General features: G+C 47.4%; 2 non-coding genes across 2 annotated transcripts; both read left to right on the top strand.

Annotated features, from left to right (window-relative positions):
• Positions 1–10,454: 10,454 nt before the first annotated feature.
• On the top strand, positions 10,455–10,557 carry LOC139036901 (U6 spliceosomal RNA). The gene has a single exon (XR_011489755.1). It is a non-coding gene; the product is annotated as a U6 spliceosomal RNA (small nuclear RNA).
• Positions 10,558–10,749: 192 nt separating this feature from the next.
• TRNAW-CCA (transfer RNA tryptophan (anticodon CCA)) lies at positions 10,750–10,821 on the top strand. The gene has a single exon. It is a non-coding gene; the product is annotated as a tRNA-Trp (tRNA).
• The last annotated feature ends 11,827 nt before the right edge of the window (positions 10,822–22,648 follow it).

The raw sequence follows: 22,648 nt of genomic DNA, 5'->3' as shown, positions 1-22,648 counted from the left end.
GCAGGACCAGGCTAGAATCTCTGAATTCTGTTGGGATTTGGACCAACAACGGTCAGATGTTTTCAATCTCTCTCACAATGTGTAGAGTATTCAGTCATCCACTGTTGGTTCAAAATCCTACTCTTTATGCACTCTTGGCACCTTTGGGGCAAGATAAATTCTTTTGGACTGCTGTTAGAAGCAGAGACTGAAACACTCTCTTGGAAAGAAATTTAGCAAGATTTCTCAAAATTACAAATAAAGAGAATTTCTCTCCACCATCTGACCATGGAGGCAGATAACCTGGGCAATTAGACGTTCCTGCCCAGGAGTTTCAGTTCTTGACTCAAAACTGCTGAAATCAATGTGCAGTGAGTTTGGATTTACTCTGCTGGTCAGGAATCAGCGACTGCGTGCTCAGGCAGGGGTGTGATCCGGCTCTCCATGTGACCAGTGGTGGCAGCAACATTGACTTGAGCAGAATTTTCCATGCTTCACTATTGTTCTGTCGCTCAGTTGTTCCGACTCTTTGCGACCCCATGGACTGCAGCATGCCAGGTGCCCCTGTCCTTCACCATCTCCCGGAGTTTGCTCAGATTCATGTCTGTTGAGTCGGTGACACTATCTAACCATCTCATCCTCTGTTGCCCCTTTCTCCTTCATCCTTCAATTTTTCCCAGCATCAGGGTCTTTTCCAAGGAGTTGGCTCTTTCTAATGTCCCTCATTTCCTGTCAACTTTTATCCTTCTTACTGATTTCATAAGCTCCTCTTAGTCTTCCAATAAACCCCTTTGTAGTGTAAGCTAGTGTCTCTGTTGCTTGCAGTCAAGAGCCTTGACTGGTAGAACTTACATGGGCAGAGAACCTCTAGAAAGTAACAAGAGAACCTGGCGATGTGGCTGCCTCTGGAGAAGACAGCTGGGGCCTCAGTCAGAGGTGGAAAGGATCCTGCCCTTCTGTTTTTCTGGACCTTTGGTGATTTAAAAATCAAATGCATGGGAGGGGGGACTGGGATGGGGAATACATGTAAATCCATGGCTAATTCATTTCAATGTATGACAAAAACTACTGTAATGATGTAAAGTAATTAGCCTCCAACTAATAAAAATAAATGGGAAAAAATAAATAAATAAATAAAAATCAAATGCAGAGAATTCCCTGGCTGTCTGGTGGCTAGGGCTTTGTACTTGCACTGCCGGGGGCTGCAAGTCACATGGGGCAGCTAAAAAAAAAACCAAAATCATTACACATATTACTTTCTTTTTGGCTTCACCAGGCCTCAGTTGCAACTCATGGAATCTAGTTTAGTTGCAGCATGCCAGATCTAGTTCCCTGACCAGGGATCAAACCTGGGCCCCCTGCAATGAGAGCATGGAGTCTTAGCCACTGGACCACCAAGGAAGTCCCATATTACTTTTTTTATGAATAAAAAAATTCAAAAGACAAAAACATTCAAATTTTATGTTTGGTTCAAATTATTGTCGGCTGGGTGGCACTCTTGGGATTTCTCAGCACCTATGTCAACTCACTTTTCGTAAAAATGAATGCAAAGGAAAATATCCCTGGAAAATCATAGAAGAGAAAGTCTTGTGCAAGTTTATCTGGTCTCCATCCCTCTAGGGGGCATGTGGCTGGGTTTTAAGTTACCTTCCTAGTTTAATGAGGATGACTTGATGGTCTAAAAGCAAAAAGAACAGAACTGAATGGCAGTGCGTGAGCTTTCCTGTGTCTTGTTTAGCTTTAGGATTTTTTTATTTTTAGCTTTAGAATTAAAATTTAGCAAAAGGAATTCTTTTTAAAGCCCATTTTCTTATGTATGGGTCTTCCCAGTAGTGCTACCTCATCTGACCTCTTTGAGAACCCATGGGGGTTGCTTCTCATGTCTTATTTACTCCCACACATGGACTCACTCATTCAATCAACAATCGTTTGTTCTCTGACCCACTGTGTGCCTGGCAGCAGGATAGATGAGATGAGCATCTCGCTGCTAGTAACCTAAGCTCAACTCAAATTAGCTTCAGCAAAGAAAGAATTTATGGACTTCTGTAAGTTTCAATGCAAATCAGCTTCAGGCATGGTTGGTTCCAGGGGCACAAGCAATGACATCCATGTTTAATCTTCATCTCTCAGCTATGCTTTCTTCTGTGAAGGCTGCACCCTCTCAAGCAGCTTCTCCCTGGAGACGGTAACGATGATGGCCTCCAACAACTCCAGAATTACCAGCCTAGCCACCACAGGAGTCTTTCCCCCCCAAATTCCAGTGAAAGTGCTAAATTAGCTCTAACTGGGCCCATCTTGAGTCTCGTGCTTTCCCTTGACTGAGAGATGCAACATGCTGATGGGCCAGTGCAGTCACATGGTCAAAGGAAAGGAGAGAGCAAGGTCAGTCCCAGTGAATCACAAGGATTAAGATGAGAGGTAGTTTGGAACTTCCTTGGCAGTCCATCTTGTCAAAGCTATGGTTTTTCCAGTAGTCATGTATGGATGTGAGATTTGGACTATAAAGAAAACTGAGCGCCGAAGATGATGCTTTTGAACTATAGTGTTGGAGAAGACTCTTGAGAGTCCCTTGGATGGCAAGGAGATCCAACCCCAGTCAGTCCTGAAGGAAATCAGTCCTGAATATCCACTGGAAGGACTGATGCTAAAGTTGAACTCCAGTACTTTCACCTGATGCGAAGAACTGACTCCTTGGAAAAGACCCTGATGCTGGGAAAGATTGAAGGCAGGAGAAGGGGACAACAGACGATGGCTGGATGGCATCACCTACTTGTTGGGCATGAGTTTGAGCAAGCTCTGGGAGTTGGAGATGGACAGGGCAGCCTGGAGTGCTGCAGTCCTTGGGGTCGCAAAGAGTTGGACATGACTCAGCAACTGAATTGAACTGAACTGAATTAAGACTCCACACTTCTACTGCAGGGGGCAATACTTAGTCATTCAGTCGTGTCCAACTCTTTGCAACCCCATGGACTGTAGCCTGCCAAGCTCCTCTGGTCATCGGGATTCTGCAAGCAAGAATACTGGAGTGGGTTGCCATGCCCTCCTCCAGGGGATCTTCCCACCCCAGGGATCGAACCCAGGTCTCCTGCATTGTAAGCGGATTCTTTACTGTCTGAGCCACCAGGAAAGCCTCAGAGGGGGCATAGGTTCCCCTAGTCGGCTGTTAGGGGGAGTAAAGCCTGGGAGCAGCTCTGCCGGAGAGCAACCTGGCCGGACTTGCCACTCACATACCCTAGGACATGGCCATGACCTCTCCTGTGTATAGCTCCCACCGGGGACATGCACAAAGATGCCTACCGTGATGACACGTGTGAAGGAGAGGCTAGGAGAACGGATGGGTTAAATGTGGCAAATGCACAAATAGAGTCAAGGGATTAGATCCGATAGACAGAGTGGGGCCTAGTCTCCTGTTCTCTTTTGGTCTCTGAACAGCTATGGAACCCACATTCTAATATGGTGCTCAATAAGGGCATGAATTTCATATTAGTGTTATTCGTCTATGCTGTCGCTTCAGCCATGTCTGACTCTGTGACCCCATGGACTGCAGCCCACCGGGCTCCTCTGTCTATGGCATTTTCCCAGCAAGAAGACTGGAGTGGGTTGCCATGCCCTCCTCCAGGGGATCTTCCTGACCCAGGGATCGAACCCACGTCTCCTGCATCTCCTGCATTGCAGGCAGATTCTCTCAGTTATCATCATCATTTCATTGACCTAAAGCATTTCTTAGGTGCAGTTTAGTGAATTCTCTTTGAACTGTAAGGATTATGGCCTATAATGGAGGCTATAATCCTTAGGGCTCTTTAGTTAACAAATCACAGAAAACTAAATTAAGCGCCACCCCCCACCCCCCCGCCAAAATGCTAAATTAAGCAAAACAAGATGGAATATATTGGTAAGCTGGGGGGGGATTTATTGACTTAAAAGAAAGGCTGAAGAACCAGGCTTCTAGAAAAACCAGGACCTGGGGCTAGGACACCAGTTGGTAGGAACTAATGAGCACTAGAATAGGTGATTAATTGTGGTTTACAGAGCAGGGAGGCTACATTTACACAAAAGCCTCCACCGGGGAAGCCACTTTAGAATGGGCACCAGGGCAGGGCTCTCAAGGAAGTGACATTTCAGCTGAGACTGGAGGACAAGAAAGAGCTGGCAATGTGAAGAAGACCCTGGAGGAGAGTATCTCAAGGCAAATTCCCTGGAAAGAGTCTTTGAGAAACACAAAGTGGGGCTGGACAGGCTGGAGTATAATGGAAGAGGCAGAGAATGTATGAAACGAAATCAGAGACCAAGGTGCCATTATGCATGATCTTGGAGGTCATCGTAGAGAGGTTTTCTTCTGTTTGTTATGGAAAACCAGTGGAGAATTTTAAGTAAGGGTCTGGTATGATTTACTTTTTCAGATCCACCTGACTACTGGGTAGGAAGTTGATTGAAGTGGGCACAGATGAAGGCAAGGAGACCAAGGGATGGGAAGCTGGCACCCACAGGGCTGACCAATCCCGGACGTGGGATGGGAGGGAAGAGAGAGCAAAACCTAGTCCTCACTTTCATGCTTATCAAAGCCAAGTGGAAAGGTGGTGGGTTTTGATGGCGCAGTCAAGCGTTCTGTTTTAGACAATGTGACAATGGCTGGAGACACAAGCTTAGGAGACATAAATGAGCAGACGTAAGTGGGGGAGTCATCATCATCAAGATGCCAATTAAAATCTTGGCACCAAACAACATCTTCTAGGAGGGCAGAATCCAGGACCCAAACCCAGGGGTCATCCAAGGTCCACAGACACATGAAAGTGAAGAAGTCGCTCAGTCGTGTCTGACTCTTTGTGACCCCATGGACTGTACAGCCCATGGAATTCTCCAGGCCAGAACACTGGAGTGGGTAGCCTTTCCCTTCTCCAGGGGATCTTCCCAACTCAGAGACTGAACCCAGGTCTCCCACGTTGCAAGCAGATTCTTTACAAGCTGAGCCTCAAGGAGTCTTACTATATCTCTTCTCCCTGGATCCCTTCCTTGATGTCATTCCCAGGGACTACACCATTTCTCTGCTCCTTATTTTAGTCAGGTTTTTGGAAGGTGCATTTATAGCTCCTGACTCCCCCTTTTACACCCCCTTCCCTCTTCTCAACAACCCCAATCAGGCTGAAGTATTCATGTTTTAGAATTTAGCGAAAATCATTCCATTCATAACAGGGCAAGTGCTTCCTGGATATGAACAAATATATCCCGATTTCCCATCAAGAACTTACTCTAAGCCCTCAAACACATGCTTGCCCTGCCCCAGGGCCTTTGCTGTTACTGTTCTCTCTTCCTGGAACATTCTTTCCCCCAGATAATGAATGGCCTCTTTCTCTCTCTCCCTTGAGTGTTTGCTTAAGTGTCATCTTCTCAGTGAGGTCTCCATTCCCCCTTTTAATTTTTCTCCATGTGTTCTATTCATTTATTCATTCTTTCACTGATCTTCCTAGGGGTTTCTGTCCTGTGTATTTCTGTATTCCCAGCACCTTGTGCTGGCGCATAATGGACACTCAAAAAAATATGTGTTGAATGATTAACGGAATGAACAAATGGACCAGATCAGGAAGGGGACATTGGCCTTCAGGGAACACACCGGACTTTGATAACAACTCTAGGAGATTTCATCCTGGACATTCCTCAGCAGGAGTCTTGGGGAAGGTCAAAAGGTGAAAGTCCCAATTGTTCTCAGCTGTGCTTTTACCATCTTCACCATTTTACTCCAGCCCCCTGAAGTCCCCAGGGCCCGGTCCACCGCCCTTCCTTGACATTCCTCAGCTCTGAAGTCCCCACCCCCTTTCAACACCCAGAGTTTTTTCTGCAGATGGAATGAACTGAATCATATTTTCCATGTTAGTAACAGAGCCCAAGAATGCTGATGACTCAGAAGACCAAGAGCGCCCCGCTAGGGCAGCGGAACGCGGCTCTCCAAACAGCCACCAGGGGGCGCCATTCCTCCACGGAGCTGGGCCCTGGCCACTCTCCAAGCCGCTGAATAAAGCGAGCAGCCAGGAGGCTTTTGCCTGTTGTAGCCTTGGGTGTGCCACGCGGATGTCTAGGCGAGCTCCGGCAGCTGGTGGGAGAGCTTTCTCTGCTGCCTGCAAAGAAGTTGATGGCACAGGTTCTCTCCTGCCTTTAATTATAGACAAGCGTTCAGACCCAGACTTTGGCAGTTTTCTGGCTGTGTGACCCTAACCACGCCACTTCACGTTTGGGAATCTGGGTTACCTCCTTCCCAAACTACTGATAACCATGGGATCACGTGGCTGCGAGGATACAGGGTGATACACTTTACAGGTGTCAAGGATTGAATCTGAAATGGGAGATGGTGACCTGATCTGAGGTTATTACCTAGGAAATTGACTCAGCAATGATTCTCAAAGCCTGTTCCAGGGACCAGCGGCACCTGGGGAGTTGCAGCCCCCACCCGGACCTTTTGATGAAATTATGGGGTGGTCCTTATTATTACTGAGTGTTCAATAAAGCTTCTTGGTGATTCTGATTGTGCTCAAGTTGGCTCAGAGAGGTAAAGAGATTTCCCCTAAACCACATTTGTTTTGAAAAGTGGAGCTGAAATAAAATCTATCTATCTACATATATGTGTATATATATATGTATATATATATGTGTATATATATGTATATGTGTGTGTATATGTGTGTGTGTATGTATATATATATATATATGATCTTGCTGATGGCAAAGCTTGTGGTATGTATGTGTGTATGCATTTATGCATCGCATGAGATGCTGAAATTCACAACTCCTTGGAGTTCCCTTTCAAGATAATTTAAAGCTTTTTGTTCTCAAAACTGACTGTACATTAGAATCAGCTGGAGTTCTTTTTTTTTTTTCTTTTTTTCTTTTTTTTTTTTGGTTGGCCAGTGTGGCATGTGGGATCCTAGTGGCCAACCAGAGATCACCCAGTGCTCCCTGCCTTTGAAGCACAGAATCCTGACCACTAGGGAAGTTCCTGGAGCTCTTTAAAAATTCTATCAATGTCTGGTCCTCTCCCAGACCAATTAATCCAGGATTTCCTGAAGCATCTGTGCTTTTACAAACTCCTCAGGTAATACTGACACCCAGTGAGGATTGAAACCCCCAGCCAAGAAGCACCTAACTTGCTATTTATTAATAAAGCCTCCAGCTTTGGGTAGTTAGGAAAGTGCTGGAGTCAGAAGGAGGCCAGGGGTCAGAGCCTGGTTCCTTCATCTGTAGAATCAGAATTGAGATGCAGGCTTCTCCCGGGTTGTGTGAGGAAGAAACTAGAAAAACTCCAGAAAGCTCCTGGCCTGGGCCTTGGCTGGGGGGGAGACTTGGCAAAAGGACAGCAAACAGTTAAGTGTTGGCAGCATGCAAAACACCTCCTTACAAGTCCCCTTCGCACCTAATCCTCACCAAGACCCCATTTCCTAGCTGAAGACCCCATCTCTGGGCCTGGCCACCTCCGGGTCTGTCACAGAGCCAGGACTCCCCAGCCCTGGACTGAAAAGCAGGCTGGGACTGGGGTGGGGCAAGGAGGCGGCCAGAAGGCAGCATTTAAGGAGGCGCTGACACTCAGGGTCATGAGAGTATTGAGTGGGTGCCTGAGAGCAAGTGCCTCCTTAAATGTGGGGCCCTGGGCCTCGCCGGACTCCCTGGGGTCCCAGCCCTGCTCCAGAGGCTGCCTTCTGAAGTTGCTAGGGTGGCTCTCACTCAGAATGGAGGATGGGGAGGAGGAGGGGTGGCCCGGCCAGGCCAGGCGAAGGCAACCTTGTTAAATAAAAAGCCTACGTTTTGTTACCATAACAGAATTTTCCTCCCCTTAAGCAGAAAACAAATTAATATATAAAAGGCAGAATGCACATGAGGAAGATACTTTAATAATTAATAAGTGATGCACGGTGGACTCCACAGTGTAGCACTGTTAGAAATTTAAATTTGGGGCCCGTAAGGCAGACTTTTCAAAGTCTACATTATACTGTCCTTAAGAATGAATGAACACATGAACAAATAGAGGAACAGTTTACTAAGTACCTAGCAGTGAGCTTCAGGGGACACGGAGAACAAAGTGATTCCACAGCTGATGTCTATACTCAAGTAATGGAGAGCCTCTGGTGAGAAAAGCACAGTCACTCAGACTCACATGAAGGTTGTGGACTTGGAGAAACAAAGTAGTGGATCCTCATTTTAAAGCTCTTTACTTTTTAGAGATTTATTTATTTATCAGCTATGCTGGGTCTTCCTTGCTGAGGTCGAACCAATCACCATTGGCCCAATGACTTAGTCAATCATGACTGTGGGATCAAGCCTCCATGAAACCCCCAAAGAACAACTCTGTAGTCCTTTCTTAGACAGCTTCCATGTAGGGAACCAGAAGGCTTTCACGTGCCATCGTGCGAGGCCCTGCACCCCACAAGCACAGAGGCTTCCTTGTCTGGGACCTTGCTCCTTCTGTCTCTTCATCTGGCTGTTGATGACGCGTCGGTGATCATTGGTGTCTGACTGTTTGTGACTTCATGGACTGTAGCCTGCCAGACTCTTCTGTCCGTGGGATTCTCTGTCCATGGGATTTCCCAGGCAAGAATATTGGAGTGGGTTGCCATGCCCTCCGCCAGAGGATCTTCCCAACCCAGGGATGAAACCCTTGTCTCTTATGTCTCCTGCATTAGCAGGCGGGTTCTTACTACTAGCTCCAAAAAAAAAAAAGAGAAAGGTAGATATATGTCAGAGGTGACAGCCTGGTACAGGGAGGCTGGATTCTACAATGAATTGATTTTTCCCAATGTGGTAAACACCACAGGGTAACGGAAAAGGAGTCAAGGGAAATTCAAACTGGAAAGGGGGGGCTATCTTAGCTGGAGGCGGCCACAGCGGGCCTTTTGGGGAAAATTCTGGGAAAGTGGAGAGGCAGATAAGTTCGTGCTGATCAGGCTCAGAGGAAGGCGAAGCAGGGCATCCTGCAGATGAAAGTGCCAGAAGGCCACAGGGAAGGAAGCAGCAGGAGCTCGGTCTTAGAAATAAAAGTAGCCCCACTGAGATGCAGGGAAGAGTGCAGAAGACAGCGCAGCCCACGGCAGCGGCCCTGAGGTGGAGAACCAGTGGCTCACGCCCCTGAGATGGCCATGGAATGGCCATGGAAATTTGGGGCTGTTCCATTTTTTTAGCAGGTTTTTTAAAAGTGTTTTCCAGAAAAATCTAGATTTCAGATTTTTTTTTAAAATCATAAGATCCGGCCATTCTGGGCTCAGGTTTCTGAGTAGTTGCCAACAGCTGGAGTGGAGGAGCGCTGGAGGTGGAGTTCTAACTTCCCAAGTTGAAACTGAGTTGCTTGTTGGCCTTAAAATGTTATGTGCTGTGTTCACTCGCTCAGTCATGTCCAACTCTTCAGGACCCTAGCCCACCAGGCTCCTCTGTCCATGGAATTTTCCAGGCAAGAATACTGGAGTGGGTTGCCATTTCCTACTCCAAGGCATTTTCCCAACCTAGGGATCAAACCTGCGTCTCTTGGGCCGTCTGTATTGGCAGGCAGATTTTCGTGCTTTCTTCGGTGTTTCTATGGTCTATTTGTTTGTAACCATTACATCTTTGATAGCCAGGGAATAAGGCATGAAGCCAGCATCATTCTTTTGTGTTTACTGAATTAGACATCTTTTCCCCCTGCTTTAATGCATCACTTCTGGTATGAGAATTCCATACATTCTTGGGTCTATTTGTGGCTCAACTCTTTCACACTTTCTTTTATGTAGGCTCAGGGCTAAAGAATCCACCTGCCAATACAGGAGACGCAGGTTCAATCCCTGGCCTGGGAAATCCCGTGGACAGAGGAGCCTGCTGGGCCGTCAGGAGGCAGAGGGTTGAACAAGGCCTAATGACTAACAACAAAGTTTCATCGTTTTCTTCTTAAAGGTTAGGTGCATATCGACTTAACTGGTTTTATTGTTACTGTTAGATTTTTTAATTAATATGTATGTATATTTCTTGTATAAGAATATGAGTAACAGAGAAGAGTATGTTAATCATTTATACTGCTAGTTTAAAAAAAATTATATTCATTTCTAATAGTTTTTTGGTTTAGTGTTTTGGCTTTTATGTTTGCTTTTTACATTTTCCAAGTAATATGATACCGTTATTAAAGAATCAAACCATGTCAATAACAACAACAACAAAGAAAATTAGGTTCTGGACTCCTAGGCTGGGTCTTGCAGGCTATGTCAAGAGTTTTGGAAGAGGTGATCCAGTGGCTAAGACTCCGTGCTCCCAGTGCCAGGGGCCAGGTTCCACCTCTGGTCAGGGAATTAGATCTCACATGCTGCAACGAAGAATTCATATGTTGAAACTAGAGATCCCAGGTGCCATAACAAAAATCAAAGATCTTGCATGCTGCAACTAAGACCCAGCACAGGAAATAAATTTTAATTTTTTTTTTTTTAAAGAATTTTGGAAAAATAAAAAATAAAATTAAAAAAAAAGAATTTTGGTTCTTGCTTTGGCAGCACATATACTAAAATTGGAATGATACAGGGAAGATTAGCATGGCCCCTGCACAAGGATGATACGCAAATTCACGAAGTGTTCTGTATTTTTATGAAAGCAACCTAGATGTCCATTGACAGATGAATGGATAAGGAAGTTGTGGTACATATACACAATGGAGTATTACTCAGCCATAAAAAGGAACACGTTTGAGTCAGTCCTAATGAGGTGGATGAACCTAGAACCTATTATACAGAGTGAAGTGAGTCTGAAAGAGAAAGATAAATGTCGTATTCTAATGTTTCCCTGGTGGCTCAGAGGTTAAAGCGTCTGCCTCCAATGCAGGAGACCCGGGTTAGATCCCTGGGTTGGGAAGATCCCCCGGAGAAGGAAATGGTAACCCACTCCAGTATTCTTGCCTGGAGAATCCCATGGATGGAGGAGCCTGGTAGGCTACAGTCCACGGGGTCGCAAAGAGTTGGACACGACTGAGCAACTTCACTTTCTTTTCTTTCTTTTAACGCATATATACAGAATCTAGAAAAATGGTACTGAAGAATTTATTTAGAGGGCAGCAATGGAGAAACAGACATAGAGACTAGACTTATGGACATGGGGAGAAGGGAGGAGAGGGTGAGATGTGTGGAGAGAGTAACATGGAAACTTACGTTCAGTTCAGTTCAGTCCAGTCGCTCAGTCGTGTCCGGCTCTTTGCGACCCCGTGGACTACAGCACGCCAGGCCCCCCCTGTCATTCACCAACTCCCGGAGTCCACCCAAACCCATGTCCATTGAGTCGGGGATGCCATCCAACCATCTCATCCTCTGTCGTCCCCTCTCCTCCGGCCTTCAATCTTTCCCAGCATCAGGGTCTTTTTCAATGAGTCAGTTCTCCGCATCAGGTGGCCAAAGTATTGGAGTTTCAGCTTCAACATCAGGCCTTCCAATGAACACCCAGGACTGATCTCCTTTGGGATGGACTGGTTGGATCTCCTTAAAGTCCAAGGGACTCTTACCGTACCACTTACTCATACTCTTACTCATAACACTTACCATCTGTGAAACAGATAGCCAACAGGAATTTGCTGTATGGCTCAGGAAACTCAAACAGGGGCTCTGGATCAACATAGAGGGGTGGGATGGGGAGGGAGATGGGGGGGAAGTTTCAAAAGGGAGGGGATATATGTATCCTGATGGCTGATTCATGTTGAGGTTTGACAGAAAACAACAAAATTCTGTAAAGCAATTATTCTTCAATAAAAAAATAAACAAATTTAAAAAAAAATAAAAAGAATTTTGCAAGAGATCCAAAGTGCAGTGAAAAGGCAGGATTTTGACATGGGGAGACACACAATCCTCAGGTCATGCTAGGTATGGAGAAGGTACAGGACTGTGATGGGGGGGAAGTGTAGCTGTGAGGGGACCAGAAGGGAGCCACCCATGAAGGTCCCGGGATAAGATGATGGTGGTTCTTCTGTCCAGGGTTGGGGCAGTGGGATGGCTAGAGGCTTAACACTTGGACTTATACAGAATTAGGCAGCTTTTGCTTTCGTTCCACTCAAAACAACAGAAATGTATTGTCTCACATTCTGGAGCTGGAAAGTCCAGAATCAGTGTCACTGGGTCAAAGTCAAGGTGTCCAGAGCTGGAGGCTCTTGCCCCGTCCGGCTTCTGAGGCAGCCGGCTTTCTTTGGCTTGCAGGCACATCGCTCCAGTCTCGGCAGCCATGGTCACATGGTCTCCTCTGTCTTCAGATCTCCCACTGCCTTTCTGTTAGAGGGGTGCATACATGAGGATGCAGTCAGGGCTCACCCAGAAAACCCAGGGTAATCCCCACATCTCCGAATCCTCCATTTAACCACATCCGGACTTCCCCCCTTTTCCAAATGAGGTAACATTTACAGATTCCGGTATCTTTGGGGGCCATCAATCAACCTACCACATTCCCCTCTCTGACCTTTGATTTTTCTCATCTGTAACTTTTCACACAGGCTTTTATGTATTTGGAGAACACTGTCCAGACAGAACAAGACAGCATGTTTTTCTTATCCTTACCCATCCCTCAGTTACAGGTAACTCACAGCTCTCCTACACACCTCTTTACCCCAACACACTCCCTGCCCAGGAATGGAGCCCACACATGCCTTCTTTTATTCCTTCCGGAAATGTGCCTACCCTCGACAATCTGCCAGATGCATTCTGAGCTCTCTGGGCACACAGCAGTGAAAAAAATAGACAGAAATCAGGACTTCCCTAGTGGCCCAGTAGCTAAGACTTCACGCTCCTAATGCAGGCGGCCCAGTGTCCATCCCTGGTCGGGGGATTAGACCCCACACACTGCAGCTAGGAGTTTACAAGGCACAACCAAAGATTCTTCCTGCTGCCACAAAGATGGAAGATCCTGTGTGCTGCAACTAAGAGCCGGTGCAGCCAAATAAATATGTAAAAACAAATGTTTAAAAAAAAAAAACACACAGTGGGAGGTGGGAGGGAGGTTAAAGAGGGAGGAGACACATGTGTATTTATGGTGACTCATGTTGATGTATGACAGAGGCTAACACCATATTGTGAAGCAATTTTCCTTCAATTAAAAGTAAATAGGATTGTAAAAAATCAAAACAAAACATAAATCCCTGGTGCTCGTGGAACCAGCCTTCCACTGGTGGTGGAGCAGGTAAGACGACAGACACCTGCTTGGGCTGCCATGGGGACGTGCCACAGACTGTGGGGCTTAAACCACTGACATGTATTGTCACAAAATCAGTGTGTGGGCAAGGAGGGAGAAGGATTTTTTTTTTCTGGGCCTTCCCCTCCTGGTTGGTAGATGGCCATCTTTCCCTTGCCTTTGTTTACCTCATCTTCTGTGTCTAAATTTCCTTCCTGGGACTTCCCTGGAAGTCCAGTGGTTAAGACTCCACACTTCCAAAGCAGGAGGTGTGGGTTCCATCCCTGGTGGGGGAGCAAAGATCCCACAAGCCTGTGAGGTATGGCCAAGAGACTTAAAAAAAAAAAAGGATGGGGGGTGCCACTGCTGGGGAAGATGCCTGGGTACATTCTGTTATCTGGTGCTGGTCATTTCCTCTGGGGAGGGCATCAAATGATTGGGGAAACTAAATTTTTCCCTGGATACCTTTCTATGTTTTAATTCTTTACCCTGTATATTCGTTTCCTATTCAAAATCGTGTAGATTAACATAATATATGTGTTATATCTTTTGTCAGGCAGCATGAAGGTTTCTGACCTCACGCTAACAGCACATGCCGTCCTTGAAAGGTTGAGAATTCTTGGTCTGCTCTCTGCCAAATGATGTCAGCAGAAGCCGGGTGACCTTGAGTGTTGATTTCAGCGGTGGCGTCTTTACAGACACCGGCAACAGTCACTGCCCCCTACAAGGCGTTTCTGGGTTTATGAGGCTAAGAGCCTCTTTACTTATCATGATCTCATCTACTTGGACAGTGTTAGGGGTAACTGGGGCATTGGGGCGGGCAAGAACTTGTCCAAGGTCACACAGTTAGAAAATGCCCGAGCCAGGCTTGAACGCACATGTCTTTCTCAGCTGCTTTCCCAAGGCTTAAAGTGACCGTCTTTTGAGGACGTCTGAGGCTGTCCATCAACAAAGGTTTAGGTTTGTCAAGCGCTTCTGTGGCCATCATGTTGCTAAGTCCAGTCAATGGTCTGTTCTCAGGCCGCAGCCAACTTGACTGATCAGGAGCATTCGATGAGGTGGCTGACAGCTTCCTCCTTCAGACGCGTTCTCCCCTAGGGTTCTAGGAAGCGCCTCTAGGCTGGCTCTCCTCCCGCCTCACCGGAGACTTCTCAGCATCTTTGTGAGCTCACTGTCAGGGCCAAATGTCCCGACTGTGGAGAGCCTCAAGGATTGGTCCTTGAACCTGTGTCTTGCCCCTAGAACCCCCAGTTCCAGGAAATCTCATCCCCCATCATGGCTTTCAGTTCAGTCGTTCAGTCGTGTCTGACTTTGCAACCCCATAGACCGTAGCACACCAGGCTTCCCAGTCCATCACTAACTCCCGGAGATTGCTCAGACTCATGTCCATCAAGTCACTGATGCCATCCAACAGTCTATTCTCTATACGGTGATGCCTCTTCCCACATTTATACCTCCAGCTCAAATTCCCGCTTCCCCCTACACACCGCCCTGGCTATTCAACAGCTTCCCTGCCATCTACTGGTATGACTGAGTCCCTCATCCCCTCTCCCTCTCCCCCCATTACCGCCACATCTCTGCCACACCGACTCCATCTTCTCAGCAGCTCAGGCCCCCAAACCTTGAAGTCATCCACTCCTCTCCCGCCCCACACAAACCCTATCAGCTGGACTTTCCGAGCAGACCTAGAACCTTACCCCTTCTCTCCACCTCCTCAGTCTCCTCTGCTCTGGGCCACCTCCACCTGGGGCCCGAAATAGCCCAAGAGCCTCCCCGCCGGACTCGCTCCTCTTGCCCTCCCCCCTGTCGCTTAGGTCTGTTTGCAGCCTCAGAGCCAGAGGTGATCCTTCACAGTAAGCCAGACTGTGTCTCTCCTCAGCTGAAAAGCTGCCAGGGGCTTCCTGTCTCATTGAGGATAGCGCCGGAGCTCCTGGGACTCCCCTGGTGGTCCGGGGGGGTTAGGAGTCCACCTTCCCATGCAGAGGACGCAAGTTCGATCCCTGGTCGGGGAACTCAGACCCCTCGTGCTGCAGAACAATGACGCCCGCGCTCGGCAGCCAGAGTCCACGCACCAGAGCACAAGATCTCGCCCGATGCAACCAAGACCCAAAGCAGCCAGGCCAGGAAACAGACTGAGCTCCTTAAAATGGTCCCAGTGGCCGTTCTGTCCCTCCCTCCGTCCCTCGGCGCCCTCTGACCTCCCCTGCTGCTGTGTCCTGCCCTGCTGTAAATCCTTCCAGCACTCCTCAACACCGAGCACTCAGCACCTACACTTGCAGGAAGCTCCCAGGTGGGCCTTCCCCCTCCCCACACCTTTGTGCTTCTCAGCGTCATGCCACGGACGTTTGGGGCTTGTCGTTACTTAGCTTTGTTGAGGGGGTAGCGGGGTGGGGGGTGCATTTCTGGGTGGTCACCAGCATTCCCGGCCTCCATGTACTGGCTGTCTACAGCATCTCTGTATCTCCGGAAACTGCCACACGTCCTCTGTGGGGCAAAATCTCCAGGTAGGGAACCACGGCCCTTCCTGTGATGTATTCCCCAGACACCTTGTGCCTCCTCCCTCGTCTCCCTGGGGCCTCCCCTCAGCTGTCTCCTCCTTTTGGAGGTCTCTGTCCACCCCAAATATCACTGCCGCCCACCACAACCCCCCTGGGTCCCTCCCTGCTATGTTTGTCCCCATAGCACTTATCACCATTTCCTGTTTATTATCTGTCTCTTCTCCCTAGACTGTCAGCGTCAAAGGATATTTGCTGAATTGACTGCTGTATCCCCAGCACTTAGAGAAAAGCCTGGCACACAGTAGGGACTCATATATGCTTCTTGAAAGAACAAATCCATGTCAGGCTTTGCAACAGATCCGTGAGCATTAGACCTTGACCCTGAGAGACTTACACTCCAGGCTAGGTGCGGGGATTAAGGAGGCAAAATGTATCAGTGCAGTGGCAGGTGGTGATAAGTGCCAGGAAGAAAAACAAGCAGGTGTCTTGGTTTCCTAGGCTGTGAGCAAAGTGCCACAAACCGGGTGGCTTAAAGCAATAGAGGTTTATTGTCTTGCTCTCCTAGGGGCCAGAGGTCTGAATCCAAGGTGTTGGTGGGGACGTGTGGGGGCGGGGAATCCTTCCTTGTCTCCTTGCTTCTGCTGGCCTCCCAGCTCTCTTGGGCATCCCAAGGCTTGTAAATCCTGCAGACCAATCCTCCATCTACACAAGGCCTTCTCCCCGTGTGTCTCCACAGCGTCTTCCCTCTGCGCATGTCTGTCCAAAGGTCCCTTTTGAATAAGGGCACCACTCTTCTTAGATGAGGGCGCACCCCCATGACCCCATTTCATTTTGACCTCTGTACGGATCCTACTTCCCCAGAGGCCACATTCTCAGCTGGGGGTAGGGGGGAGGGGGTGGTGGTCCATTACGTTTCTTGGCGGGGACGGCACAGTTCAGCCCCCAACAGTGGGGTGTGGGATGAGGGGGTCCTGGCAAGGCTTCTGAGTTGCTGGCATCCTGAATGAAGGCAGGGGGTGAGTCCTGTGGCTTTCTGAGGGAAGAGCATTCCAAGCACAGGGAACAGCCAGTGCAAAGCAGCATGCCAGAGTACCAACCTCAAAATGCTGGGAGGATTCAGTGGCTTAATACATGAAAAACGTTGATTTGAGCCTCACCTGGAGACCAAAAAATAGTCAGCAGGCAGTTAACATGAGTTATTATTACTGTTACTATTATTTATCCTTTTAACAGGCTCTGATGTGACATCTGCTCTGGACTAGGCAGCCTCCTAGGGCTGGGGATACACAACAAACCAGCCAGACAGCATCCTGTCTTTTTGGGGCTGAACGTCTGGCTGGGGGAGACCAAGAATCCAATAAGTCAGCAGAGAACAGCCTGTGGTGTGATTGCTGACAGGGCTCAGTGCAACAGGGTGATGTCATACAGGGCGGGGCTGGGGCGCCTCCGCTGGTTAAAGCCATCAAGGAAGGCCTCTGGGAGGAGGTGACCTTGGAGCTGAAGGCTCTTTCCTCCAGGGGACGTTCGTGGAGAAAGGTCCACTGGTCAGGCCAAGAGCCATGACTAGGCTGCCGCCGGCCAGGGGGGAGGTGCCCCAAAGGTGAGAATTTAATGAACCTATAACACTGGCAAGTCAATTCAGGTTACCTAGAAAGAGCGTGACTTCTGGTCAAACTGGTTTTAAAACTCCAGACTTCTTTTATCACACCCCACCACCATCCAATTCCTGTCTCCAAATGAAGAAAACATTGCTGAGAAACAGAAAATAATTCCCTAAGTCAGACCCCAGTGTTTCTGTCTGACTTTAGGTCCAGGTGGGAGCAGTTAAGAACAGGTACCGTGGTTGCCCCTGTAAACCCACCAGTGCCTCTCCAAGAGGGTTAATCCACATGACCATGCCGTGGTTCCACATTCTGAGTGGGCTCTCTGGGCTGGATTCAACACAGCTCCTCAGATACCCTCAAAATCCTATTCTGAAAATTCCTTTATCTCCTAATTGTTTTAGGACAACTTGCCACAGATGGGGAAACATTGGGTGTCTAACGAAAGCAGAATGGGACTGTGTTGAATTCAAGTTCTTGGAGGTCTCTCCTTCCCAGGCGGACAGCAGCCAAAATGGGCATTTTGACACCCCCAGGGTCATGGCTCTTTCCTTTTGAATTGCATTTTGTCATTTTGCTTCATTTTAGAAAAAGAAAACAAACAAACACAGAAATCTGCCTTAAGCTTAATCCTCTTCTGCTCCCCTCACCAGCCCAATGTAGATGGGGTGATGGAGAAAGTACAGAAAGGCAGACATGGGCTGGACACCCAGGACATGCAGAGAGAAAGGGAGAGAGCACACGAGAGCATGTACTCTCACAAAATGGGGACTCCGATGGGCCTGTGCTCACCCATCCCATGGATCTTTCTTTGAATACTTATTTATTTCGCTGCACCAGCTCTTAGTTGCAGCATGTGGAATCTTTAGTTGTGTCTTGTGAACTCTTAGTTGTGGCGTGTGGGATTCAGCTCCCTGACCAGGGACTGAACCTGGTCCCCCTGCATTGGGAGCTCGGAGTCTTAGCCACTGGACCACGAGGGAAGTCCCCAGTTCCATTGATCTTTATGCCACACCTCCTGAGAGCCAGGTACTGTGCTGGGTTCTGGGAGTCCATCATCAGAACCCAAGGCAAGTCCCTGCCTTCCTTTTGCTTATAGTTTACTGTACATTCACATCTGATAGTCAAGAAGAGCTACAGCATGACAGTCCCAAAGACGGAATTCTCCTCTTAGCCCTCCTCTGATTGGCTGACCTCAGTTTTCCTCCTCTGTAAAATGGGTTCAGCCATTCATATTGAAAGCTTCCTGGTGAGACCCAGGAGATGACATCAGGAGAAGGGAGTAGAAGAATAGCCTCACTGGTTGCTCTTTATGGCATCTGTACTGGGTGCAAAGACCCGGGCAGGTCTTTTTCTCAGAGTCCTAACTCCACCCTGGCTGGTTGACACTCCTATCTCTCTTACCCAGAGGCAGAAGCAGGTCAGAGGGGTTGAATGACTCTTCCAAGGAGGCTCAGGACTCCAAAACAGAAAGGTAATTAAGACAAGACCCTACTGGGTTGAGTCTGATGGGACCAGAGAGTTAAGAGTTGGTGGCGCTGGAAATTTTCAACTTTAAATTGGGTGTCCTCTATTTTTATCTGCTAAACCTGGCCACCCTTTACAGGTTCTGACGTTAGGCTGGTTGAGGCCTGGGGTACAGCTAGGACTAGAGGAACTGGAGCTGGTGAGCCAGGGAGGTGGGAGAATGGGGAAGGGGTGGCGGGGGGTGGGCGGGTGAGAGCAAGGAGAAAGGGCTAGAAGTACGCGGAAAGACCCGGATCCCAGGAAGCTTCCTGCCCCAGGGTAACACTTGAGTTGCTCTCCTGGGAATTCTCCGGAATTCTCAGGGGTCAGCTTAGGTTGACCCCTCCCTGCACACAGCCCCTCCCACTTTTGCTTTACATACCAAATCACTGTAGCTTCCTTTTTGGAACCTCATTACCCACTCTCCTCCCAAGTTCCTTTATGCTGGCTCCAGTTTTCCTGAATTCTCATTAAAATTCAACTTTCCTAATTCTTCTTGAACACTGCAGATTCGGACATCCTTAGGGTTGATTCATTCAGCCAGTCTGTGTTCAACACTCACCAGATTACTTCTGAGCACCTACTGTGTGCAAAGGAGGTACAGAATTGAACAAAATAGACACTAAATAAGGAATCAATGATGTCTTTATATCCAGCTATTAAATGTATTAAGGATTCATTTATGATTGCCATAGCAGCATGAAGGTAGCAAATAGCAGGGGGCAGTCTAATTAATTGGAAAGTGACTCCAGGAAGGGTACACTGAAGAAATGAATTTCATGTTGGGTTTTGAAGGATGAGTAGGAGATTTCTGCCAAAAATAGTGACAGCTAAGTAGTGCCAGACACTGTGCCAAATAAATACTATTACTAAAGGAAACATTCAGGTATGACCTAAATCAAATCCCTTATGATTATACAGTGGAAGTGGCAAATAGATTCAAGGGATTAGATCTGATAGACAGAGTGCCTGAAGAACTATGGATGGAGGTTTGTGACATTGTACAGGAGGCAGTGATCAAGACCATCCCCGAGAAAAAGAAACGCAAAAAGTCTAAATGGTTGTCTGAGGAGGCCTTATAAACAGCTGGGAAAAGAAGACCAGCTAAAGGCAAAGGAGAAGAGGAAAGATATACCCATCTGAATGCCGAGTTCCAAAGAATAGCCAGGAGAGATAAGAAAGCCTTCCTCAGTGATCAATGCAAAGAAATAGAGGAAAACAATACAATGGGAAAGACTAGAGATCTCTTCAGAAAAATTAGAGACAGCAAGGGAAAATTTCATGCAAAGATGGGTTCAGTAAAGGACAGAAATGGTATGGACCTAACAGAAGCAGAAGATATAAGAAGAGGTGGCAAGAATACACAGAAGAACTATACAAAAAATATCTTCATGACCCAGATAATCACGATGATGTAATCCCTCACCTGGAGTCAGACATCCTGGAATGTGAAGTCAAGTGGGCCTTAGGAAGCATCACTACGAACAAAGCTAGTGGAGGTGATGGAATTCCGGTTGAGCTATTTCAAATCCTGAAAGATGACGCTGTGAGAGTGCTGTACTCAATATGCCAGCAAATTTGGAAAACTCAGCAGTGGCCACAGGACTGGAAAAGGTCAGTTTTCATTCCAATCCCAAAGAAAGGCAATGCCAAAGAATGTTCAAACTACTGCACAATTGCACTCATCTCACATGCGAGCAAAGTAATGCTCAAAATTCTCCAAGCCAGGCTTCAACAGTATGTGAACCATGAACTTCCAGATGTGCAAGCTGGATTTAGAGACGGCAGAGGAACCAGAGATCAAATTGCCAACATCTGTTGGATCATCTAAAAAGCAAGAGAGTTCCAGAAAAACATCTATCTCTGCTTTATTTACTGCACCAAAGCCTTTGACTGTGTGGATCACAACAAACTGTGGAAAATTCTTTGAGATGGGAATACCAGACCACCTTACCTGCCTCCTGAGAAATCTGTATGCAGGTCAAGAAGCAACAGTTAGATCTGGACATGAAACAACAGACTGATTCCAAATTGGGAAAGGAGTACATCAAGGTTGTATATTGTCACCCTGCTTATTTAACTTAAATGCAGAGTACATCATGTGAAATCCTGGGCTGGATGAAGCACAAGCTAGAATCAAGATTGCTGGGAGAAATATCAATAATCTCAAATACACAGATGACACCACCCTTATGGCAGAAAGTGAAGAAGAACTAAAGAGCCTCTTGATGAAAGTGAAAGAGGAGAGTGAAAAAGTTGGCTTAAAACTCAACATTCAGAAAACTAAGATCATGTCATCCAGTCCCATCACTCACGGCAAGTAGATGGGGAAATAATAGAAACAGTGAGAGACTTTATTTTTGGGGTTCCAAAATCACTGCAGATGGTGACTGCAGCCATGAAATTAAGATGCTTGCCCCTTGGAAGAAAAGTTATGACCAACCTAGACAGCATATCAAAAAGCAGAGATATTACTTTGCCAACAAAGGTCCTTCTAGTCAACGCTATGGTTTTTCCAGTAGTCATGTATGGATGTGAGAGTTGGACTCTAAAGAAAGCTGAGTACTGAGGAATTGATGCTTTTGAACTGGGGTGTTGGAGAAGACTCTTGAGAATCCCTTGGACTGCAAAGGAGATCAATCCTAAAGGAAATCAGTCCTGAATATTCATTGGAAGGACTGATGCTGAAGCTGAAAATCCAATACTTTGGCCACCTGATGTGAAGAACTGACTTGTTTGAAAAGACCCTGATGCTGGGTAAGATTGAAGGCGGGAGGAGAAGGGGACGACAGAGATGAGTTGGTTGGATGGCATCACCGACTCGATGGACATGAGAGTGCGCAAGCTCCAGGAGTTGGCAATGGATAGGGAGGCCTGGCAGGCTGCAGTCCATGGGGTCGCAAAGAGGCGGACACGATTGAGCGACTGAACCGAACTGAAAGGAACTAATTGACTCTTGTCAACACTACATTACAATTCACATTTTCCCAGAGAGGTTAAGTTACTTGCACAAGGTCACACAGAGAATGAATAGCAGGGTCAGAATTTGAATCGGGTCAGAAACCTTGTTGGTATCAGAGCCTCCCAAGATGGCAGGGGTCTGGCTGGAGGTGAGACCTAAGCTGACTTTGGGAAAGGGAATCCTGCAAACCCCAGAAGGCTTGGTTAAGAATGAAAGACTTTGACTTGAGAACAATGGGAAATCTTTGAAAGGTTTTTGGAGGTTGGGGGCGGGAAATGGGGGTGTGTCCTGATCCAAATTGAAATTTCAAAAGATCCCTCTGGCTGCTGAGAGTGGGGGGTGGGAGCAGACTGAGGCCTGGGGGCTGGTGGGAGGCTGTTCCCTTCCTGCCCAGATAACAGCTAATGGTGGATCTGGAGCAGGCCACCACCTCTGTAGAATGGAGTTACGTGGCCGCAGTCGACAGTGTAAGACGCTCAGAAGGTAAATCCTACGGAGCTCCCGGATGGGAAATGGGAGGGGAGATGGAGAGCAGAGGTCAAGGGTGACGACCAGGTTTGGGACTTGCAGTACTGGCTGGGAAATACGAGCTTTGGTGGCCTGAGATCATTTGAGAATTGAGTTTTGACCAAATCGCCCCCAAGTCTGGGCTGTCTTTGGGGGCTTTACTGTCCTGTTTTGTTGCTGTGAAACTGATTTCGGATCACGTTTGAGTGTTTCCTGTCTGCCTTGATTCCCTTTCCCACAGTGTTTGTTTCTTGAAATTTGAGGTTGGGAGGGCTTAGAGTTCATTTTTCTTACGAAAGTCTTCCTTTTTCAGACGAGTACGTTACTTAATCTCTCTGCCTCGGTTTCTTCATTGGTAAAAGGAAGGTAATAATAGAACCTCATGCATAACTGGGAGGATTAATTAAATGATATAAAGATTGTATCAGCGCCTGGAGGTAGTAAACTCAATGGGTTAAGCTGCT

The sequence above is a fragment of the Odocoileus virginianus genome, chromosome 9 (assembly GCF_023699985.2).
Source record: "Odocoileus virginianus isolate 20LAN1187 ecotype Illinois chromosome 9, Ovbor_1.2, whole genome shotgun sequence".
Taxonomy (NCBI): Eukaryota; Metazoa; Chordata; class Mammalia; order Artiodactyla; family Cervidae; genus Odocoileus; species Odocoileus virginianus.
This window is presented reverse-complemented; position numbering and strand designations above follow the sequence as displayed.